The 9,061-nt window shown below is 42.8% G+C and overlaps 1 pseudogene; it reads right to left on the reverse strand.

Moving 5' to 3' along the window:
* Nucleotides 1-4,254: 4,254 nt before the first annotated feature.
* On the reverse strand, nucleotides 4,255-7,054 carry LOC137236065 (microspherule protein 1-like; annotated as a pseudogene).
* Between the last annotated feature and the right edge of the window lie 2,007 nt (nucleotides 7,055-9,061).

Consider the following 9,061-nt stretch of genomic DNA (forward strand, 5'->3'; position numbering starts at 1 on the left):
GACTGTTACTTCCTACCTCACCATGCTGTTATAAAGGAGGGAAGTACAACGGCAAAAGTCAGAGTCGTATTTAATGCATCTTGTCCTACCACTAATGGCAAAAGTCTAAATGATGCCTTATATCCAGGTCCGATTCTTCAATCCGACCTGACAGTTCTTATGCTACGTTGGCGGCTGTTCAAATACGTATTTAACAGCGACATAGAAAAAATGTATCGCCAAATATGGGTAAATGAAGACCAACCAAAATATCAGCGAATCATATTTCGCAAATGCCCCAAAAACCCAATTAACATTTATGAATTGAAAACGGTAACCTTTGGGGTTAATTGTGCTCCGTATCTTGCGATTCGGACACTACACCAACTGGCTGATGACGTGGAGACATCGCATCCAATGGCAGCAGATATCCTGCGGAATTGCATGTACGTTGATGACGTACTCGCCGGTGGACACAACATCGAAATTGCAATCAAGGCAAGGGACGAAATATCATTGGCATTGCAATCGGCAGGTTTCCCATTGCGAAAATGGACGTCCAACTGCAAGAAAATCCTACAGGGTATACCGAAGCAACACCTATTAAGCGAGGATTTTCTTGAGTTTGAAGACACCAGCATGGTAAAAGCAATCGGTATCAGGTGGAACGCCCATTTCGACTACTTTTACTTCACAGCGAAACCCTTTGACAATAACCACGCCGTAACAAAAAGGTCAATACTTTCTGCGATCGCAAAACTTTTCGACCCTCTTGGCTGGCTGGCACCAGTCGTAATTGTAGCCAAAATAATAATGCAAAATATTTGGTTGGAAGGGACAGGCTGGGATGAAGATGTGTCTGAAACTACTCTACATCGGTGGCAATCATTCATGACGGACTACGAAAAGATCAACAATATACGCATACCGCGATGGGTTCACTACACATTGAAGGACAATGTCGAAATACATGGATTCAGCGATGCCTCGGAAAAAGCATATGCCGCCACTGTTTTCCCGAGGGTACAAACAAAGGATCAAGTCTTCACCAACCTGTTGATGGCCAAAACGAGAGTAGCCCCGGTCAAAACCATATCATTGCCACGACTGGAACTCTGCGGCGCAGTCCTACTTGCAGAAATTATAGAGTCGGCCATAGAAAATATGCAACTTTCAAACATTAAAGTAACCCTTTGGACAGATTCGACTATAGTACTGGCATGGATCCGAAAACCACCATGTTCGTGGTCAACGTTTGTGGCACATCGAATAACGAAAATCATCGACAAAGTTGGAGACAAAGTATGGCGGCATGTAGACTCTGCGTCAAACCCTGCAGATTTGGCGAGCAGAGGCCTCCTCGCTTCGGATCTAATCGACAATTCTTTGTGGTGGCAGGGACCTTCTTGGTTACAAGAAGACAACGAAAATTGGCCAACACAAGAAGAAGATTACAATACGAATATGGAGGAAAAGAGGGTGAAAGTTCATACAACTTCGGTCAAAAATAACTTGGATATTCTGGATAGGTTTTCCGATCTACCGAGGGCTTTGCGGGTTATATCCTATATTCTTCGGTTTTTCCAGAATACGCACCCAACAACTAAAGCCTCTTTTAAAAGGGATTCTCATTCCATAGCTCCTGACGAAATAGAAAAAACAACACGAAGATTGATAACAATATGCCAGAGGCAACATTATCAAGAAGAGTACGCAAATTTGAAGTCAGGAAAACTAATAAATGGGAAGAGTGAGATTTTACCCCTGAACCCATATAAAGATGACGAAGGCATCATTCGAACTGGGGGGCGGACTGGGGCATCGAAAGACATATCCCATAATGAAAGTCATCCCATTATTCTTCTTTATACCTGCAGGTTATCCAGACTTATAGTCCAATCCTCTCATGAGACCACCCTGCATGGAGGGAACCAGCTGATGCTACGTCATATCCGCACTCAGTACTGGATCCCACGCGTTAAAGTCATGATAAGGTCGGTTATCCACAACTGTAAAGTCTGCACTATTTACAGGAAGCGGACGCAAACGCAACTTATGGGGATCCTTCCGAAAGAGCGCACCACCTTTACTAGGGCCTTCACTAACACTGGGGTAGATTTCGCGGGACCATTCGATATAAAATCCTACCGAGGGAGGGGATGTCGAATTTCAAAAGGATACGTTTGCCTGTTTGTCTGCTTTTCGACGAAAGCCATCCATCTAGAACCGACAAACGATCTTAGTACCGGGTCCTTCCTAGCTGCCTTCGCCAGATTCGTATCCAGACGAGGCTGTCCGAAAAACGTTTACTCCGACAATGGTACTAACTTTGTCGGAGCTTCTCGATCTTTATGATCCGAGTTTAAAGCATTTCTGCGTGAAGCAAGGGACGGAACGTTGACTAAATATAGCCATCACATTATAGAATGGCATTTTATACCGCCAAGCGCTCCTCACATGGGAGGTTTGTGGGAAGCGGGGGTAAAAAGTTTTAAGACCCACTTTAAAAAGATCGCGTCTGATCATAAATATACTCTCGAAGAGTTTACAACCCTCTTATGTCGAATTGAGGCCTGCCTCAACTCGAGACCTCTAAGTCCCTCATCCAACGACCCTTCCGACCTGGAGCCGCTTACTCCAGGCCATTTTCTCGTAGGTGGGCATCTTTTAGCTCCACCTGAACTCGACTGTAGTGAAAACCCTGCCTCCATTGTAAACCGATGGCAAAAGATGAAAGCCCTTCATCAGACCTTTTGCAAAAGATGGAAATCGGAATACCTCACCGAGATCCAGAAACGGTATAAATGGAAACATCCACAATCCAACTTAAAACCCGGGGACCTAGTCGTCATCAAGGAGGATAATCTACAACCGAACGAGTGGAAAATGGGGAGAGTCGTCAACACACACCCAGGTTCCGATAACCGTGTACGTGTTGTTGACGTTCATACAATGAAGGGACAAATTACCCGACCAATCGCGAAACTGGTACTACTTCCGCCCAACGACAACGAAATTAACTTTAATAGTCCATATTCCTTATTCCCAAGTAACCCAGCTCTCGTTCACCCAGAACGAGGCCAACAAACCAATAACCCAACTCTCGTTCACCCCGAACGAGGCCAACACACAAATAACCCAGCTCTCGTTCACCCCGAACGAGGCCAACAAACCAATAACCCAGCTCTCGTCCCCCAGAACGAGGCCAACATACCCTAACGCAGATTCATTATCTGTCACAGAATCCGCAATCAAATCTCCCATATATCATATCCCATATGAACCAAACTTCGAAATTTAAAAGTATTTTCGAATAAGAAACTAATGTATCGTCGGGAGGAAAATGTACCTTAAATGTGATTATTCTTGAATACTCACTTATGATTCATATTTCGAACGTTTACTGGGTATAATACAATTATTGGCAAAAGTTTCGATATATGATAGCGTCTACAGATTACATTTTCAGGGTTTTCATACACGGAATCATCGGCTTTCTGAATTGTATTAGATGGAAAATATCCCATTTTGTAATGCGTGTATTTTAGCGTAGTTTGTAATCAAAGCAGCCGAGCATCAATTCTCCCTGACGGAGAAAAATACAAACATTGTCGCTTTTAACTACTTTATATTCTACAATTTTAGGGAATTTAATTGCTGATATACAGCTTTCGATTGAAAACGGGCAAATTTTCACCGAGCGCCGCTTGTCTCTGCTCTTGACCACTGTGTGGCGCATATAAATCGTGTTTGATATCGATCAAAGGTGTAGCGACCTCTGTGAGGAAAGTAAAATACAAATTGCCGTACCCTAGACCCCTAGAAACTGACACTGCCAGAATGTCTGAGGCAATCTAAGAGGATGGCGAAGTACACGATTTGGAGACTATTATACGTTCGTTAAATAAAGAGATAGAAGTGGACACCTACAGTGACAATCTTGATGAGTGCAGATGGAAAACTTTTGTTCAAATACCTCTAATGCTTCGGGCAGTGCAGAAAGCCGTTCAAGGACTGTAACAGCGAGCCATACAACTAAACCAAAAGTATTAAATGCTTCTACGGTATGACTCAAAAATTCTCAATTTAAAACGAAAACATTGTACCAGATCAACACTGTTAAATTCCACTGAATAAAATGATTTAATTATGATTTTTTAATTTAAGCCTTAAAAGTACGTCCCTCACTTTGTATTAGATGTATAGAAATTTCCGTGCGTTTCTGCAGACTTTTTATAATTTATAATAAAAGTCATACAATTTTTACGGCAACTCCTAGTTTAAAGCTGCGATCGTTTTCGCGCTTCCATGTCGGATAGCATTTATTAGTTCATCGTTTACCAGAAAAACGAATCGTAAACTGCAAATCTCAACAACACAATTGTTGGCGAGTCGAGTCTTATTCCCACTTAGCAAAGGTGCACCATCAATGAATATAGGTCTTTTACCTTCGTTTGCTATAAAGAAATCTGCATTACTTCGAAGTTTAATTGTACCCTGGCGTCTTGATATCTTGCAGGCTGGCCCTTCTAGTGATAGGTCTACATCGACATGAGAATCTTCAACATAACGACCAAAGGTTATTTCTTTGGATCGCATTAAGTAACGAACTAGCCGACCACGAAGTACAGCTAGCGTTTGACCATCGAATTCGGGTGGCGAGACACCTGTCACTGAATCAACTAAGACATTCCACCGACTTAACTCGTTCTCTAAAATACGAATTTCACGCTTATTTTGACGATCAGTTAAAGCAAGTTCGATCTCCAATGCCTCATCACGTTGATCATTAAGTTCTGCATCGAGTATAAGATCTTCAGCACCAGAAAAACTTAATGGTTGATCACTCATATGAAGTGGCTTAACAACTTGATCTGTCAATAATTGATATTGCTTCATCATTTGCCAATGATTTTGTAAAGATTTGGCTGTACGTGCAACATAAAATACAGAGGCATTTTTGTTCATCCCTCTTTGAACTGTTCAAGTTTAGGGCTATCAGAACTTTTAAAAGTTCCTAAAAGTCCTTCTTCTTGAACACTAAAAAGAGCTTTGCTTTGAACCGATTCTACCAACTCTGGATGTAGATTTCGCATGGCAGCTACAGCAATACGTGATATTGCCGGTTCGTACAACAGAGAAAACCGTAATTCGCAATTGGTACTCTAAGGATACGTGCAAAATCATCTAAAAAAAACATGGCCTGGCTACAACTATAGAAGGACAACATCTTTACTGAATATTTTTAGCAAATTAACATTCAAGATCAAATCCATCTTGAAATGGTACTGGCCATCTGGCACAGAATGGGAATACTTATTAAAGACAGGTGCAGTGTGGAAGGCTGCAAGGAGACACCTACCATTTCGTCTGCGAGTGTCCACCTCGGGGTACATGGGGTTCTGAACTCTCAGCAGTTTTGTGGTGCCTGCCCTAGAGGCCGTGTCAAAATGCTCCATGGAACCTATCAGAAAGTTTATTTATGGAAATAAATGGTTTGAGTAAACACGTAGGGTACATTAGGCAATTGGTTCCTCGAGAATGTACATCGAAATGGCGCCTAGAGCGCTGCTTGCGTCCGATCTCCTTAGCCGTGCAGCATAGTAGTAACCAACCAAAGGAATATTTGGTTCACGGACTCTACTTCGAGGATTCCTTATGGTATTTTCGCCACTAAACGGGTTAATGCATAGGTATAGCGCGTTTCTAAATTCCTCTCCTCTAAAGGAGTAGTTGGAGTTTTTAAATTACAGTGCTATTCCACCACCGCTTAAATATCGCAATCATACCAAAAATAAGCCTGTATGTAAATTTAAATAAATATCAACAATCGTCACAATTAATTAGGCAGCCATTGGCCTTCGCACGCCAATCACAACATTTCCGCTAAATTAATTTAAACGCTATCCAACTTGGCAGCTATTAATAAATCAACTAATGCAAGTGCAAATACATTTTCATAATTTTAACATGCACATTTGATTAAGATATTGGGAATGGAAAACCCATAATAAGTTTAGTAGCCTCTTCACATATTACGACAATTACAGCAACAACAGAAACAACATAAATGATGAGATCGTCGACTTCCTGCTAGAAGTCGTCTTCAAATATGTTAATATGGTCTGGCAGCTTTCTTTTTTTCTTTTTCTGGGGTATTGTGGATTCATGCGGCTACGCTCTTGTGGCCAAGCTAAGCAAAGGAAATATTAGACAATTTTGAATGAGGCACTTGCCACAAATCTGCCAATTTGCTGGACAGGTGTATTGTAAAGAAGAAATGGCAAGTGAAATTTTGAAAGGTTTTATTTTCGTTAATTTTATGGAAACTACTTTTAAATAATATTGTGCTTGAAGATAAAAGATCCAAGTTATATTTTTGGAAATCGGTGTGTTCTATGTAGTGGTTTAAGTAGTGTTATTTTAACCTTAAGCACTTTGCGGAGAATTCTTGTTGCACACAAAGTGTTTACCTACATATATATATAAATATGTGCGTATTGTTGTGCTTTAATGTTTTATTTAAACTTACTACCATCGCTATGCGCCACACCCTCACGCAACAGGAAATACCTCAAGCCCTCTATTGTGTAAAGTTTAGCTGCCTCAACCGGATGGCCAGAATCAAGCAATAAACCTGCGCCCGTGTGTGTGTCCAAACGTAGCTGTGATTCTGTTAAGAAAGTTTCATCTGAAACACAATACCAACCACTATATGCAGCAGAGTAAATGTGGCCGCGCGATTTTAAAGTGTGCAAAAAATGCGCTACAGCCGTCTTGTGGCGCTCTTCGTTAGTACGGATAAAATATGTGTTTGCTATCCTCGCTTCGGCGAATACATGACGAAATAGCGCAGATGTATACTCGCAATATTGTGCAACGGGCACGTTTTGAGCTGCTGCTTGTTGAATTTTTGTACCATGTTCATCAGTGCCATTAATTGTCCTTAATTGATATGACTGCTCATTGAAATATTATACCCTGAAAATGAAAAGAGAAAAAATGATCAATGAAAAAGAAATAAGGTTAGAATTAGCAAATTTTACTAAACGAACAGTAACTATACTCACCGCATGTCGTAAATCAATGAAATTTTTTTTTCCTTTTTTTTCCATTCAGGAAATGGAAAAGCGTAGCAGATGTCAAAATCTCTACATTTAATGTCTGACTGTCAATGATTATTGCAATACAAACGTTAGGCCTCATGCGCAAGCATCTCGCGCACTACACGTCATGCACTACATGCGCACTACACGTCACGCACTACATGCGCACTACACGTCACGCACTACACGTCACGCAGTACATGCCGCACTAAATATCGCGCACAACACGCCGCACATGTCGCGTATTACATATCTCGATCAATCATTCAGATTTGAAGTACGTAATTCCACGAATCTCAACATTATCGACAATACACATCAAAAAATAATGTTGAGTGGTGGAAGTGCAACTCTGTAATACATTTTCAGCCAGGTTTCGAACCGTTCCGTGTGGTGGCAGGACACTTGTTGTGAAAGCAAAGTTCACCACAAATCAAAAGTAAATTTTAACACTACTTCGGTGACATCTACCGACATAAATCAAATTATAAAATGTACTAAAGGCGCTAAAGCAACAGCCACATCTCATGGATGCGTGCGAAATTCGTTTTTTCTTCCTTTCTTTGCGCGCATAAGTATTTACTTATGGCCTTTAATTTTTTATTTCAATCAAAATTTATTTCAATAAAAATTTTTTTTTCTTCTGCGAAAATATATTAGAGATAATTTTTTTGTTTACGCCACCCAAACAACATTCCGCCAACCTCAATTTGGGCATGATCAATGATACCAATATTCTTTCAGATCATGACCCGTTACCAAACCTTATTGGCCAAGGCAGAGGGAGGCGCAAAGCGTTTCGACGTCGCGTGCCAGCTCTGCGGCAGGGACCATAGTCTCCGACTCTGTGCCGAATACAGGAAAAAATCCCGGGAGGAAAGGTTGCGGGCCGTGCTGCTGCACAAATACTGTCCGAATTGTCTGTCCCCCTTTCATCGCGTGGACAAGTGCAATAGCAAATATCGCTGCAAACGGTGCCAGCAGAAGCACCCACCACGCTCCATCTAGATGAGCGTCTTTCTGAACGCGATGATGCAACAACCATTGGCGACGACAGCCCGTCCGATGACACGTTGTCAATCCACCTAATGGGGCCGACAAAGTCCTGGGCTCAGCAGGTGGAAGAAGAAGAAATGGAGGAGGAGAGAGCAAAGGCGGAGGAAGAAAAAGGCAAAACAGAGACAACAAGACCGTCAACGGTCAACCATGGCATGCGCAGTTTCCGGCCGCTGTTACAGCATGAGAGAACCGCGGCGAAAGCAAATAAACGTCGAAATGACCGAGACAACTATCGGCACCGCGACATCGGACTCCAAGGAGGCCCGACCGAGTCATCCAAACGCGGAAGACAGCAGCGGCGAAAGAAATCAACGCCATACACTTCTGACGCCCTAGATAAAAAGGCACTATCGCGTGGTACACCGGAAGGCTTCCGAACCGGCCGGCTACTCCCAGCCACTCCAGCGCCCATCATGCGGTCTTTCGTGCCCATTGCGCCGACGGCCATCGTACGCGTCGAATCGCGTGGGCACCTACATCTGGTTCGTGCCATCATTGATCCCTGCGCCGCCAGCACCATCGTCGATGCAGAGCTGGTACGCGATTTGCAGTTAGAGCGCCAAGGACCAGGGCAATGCACACTCATTCTGCGCGGCAAGTTCGGGTCAACGACTCATGTCACTACCCAAGCCGCCGTGGTCAACGGCCACTATCGGTTGAGTCCGCCATCCAATGTGGATCCAAAGGTTGCCGTTCAGTTCGAATTTATGCGGCTTGCAGATCCGCAGTTCTACCGCTCATCGCCAGTTCGTCTTACACTCGGCGCTGACCTATACGCCGAACTGATGGTGAGAGGAACGCCAGCAACAACAGTTGGCGGTCTCCTGACCCAACCAACCGTATTCGGGCTGGTAGTCTCAGGAGCCTGCCAAAAATAGGAGTTGTTTCATAAAAATAAGTAATTACAGCACGGAATT

Source organism: Eurosta solidaginis, unplaced genomic scaffold, assembly GCF_040869045.1.
Source record: "Eurosta solidaginis isolate ZX-2024a unplaced genomic scaffold, ASM4086904v1 ctg00001123.1, whole genome shotgun sequence".
Taxonomy (NCBI): domain Eukaryota; kingdom Metazoa; phylum Arthropoda; class Insecta; order Diptera; family Tephritidae; genus Eurosta; species Eurosta solidaginis.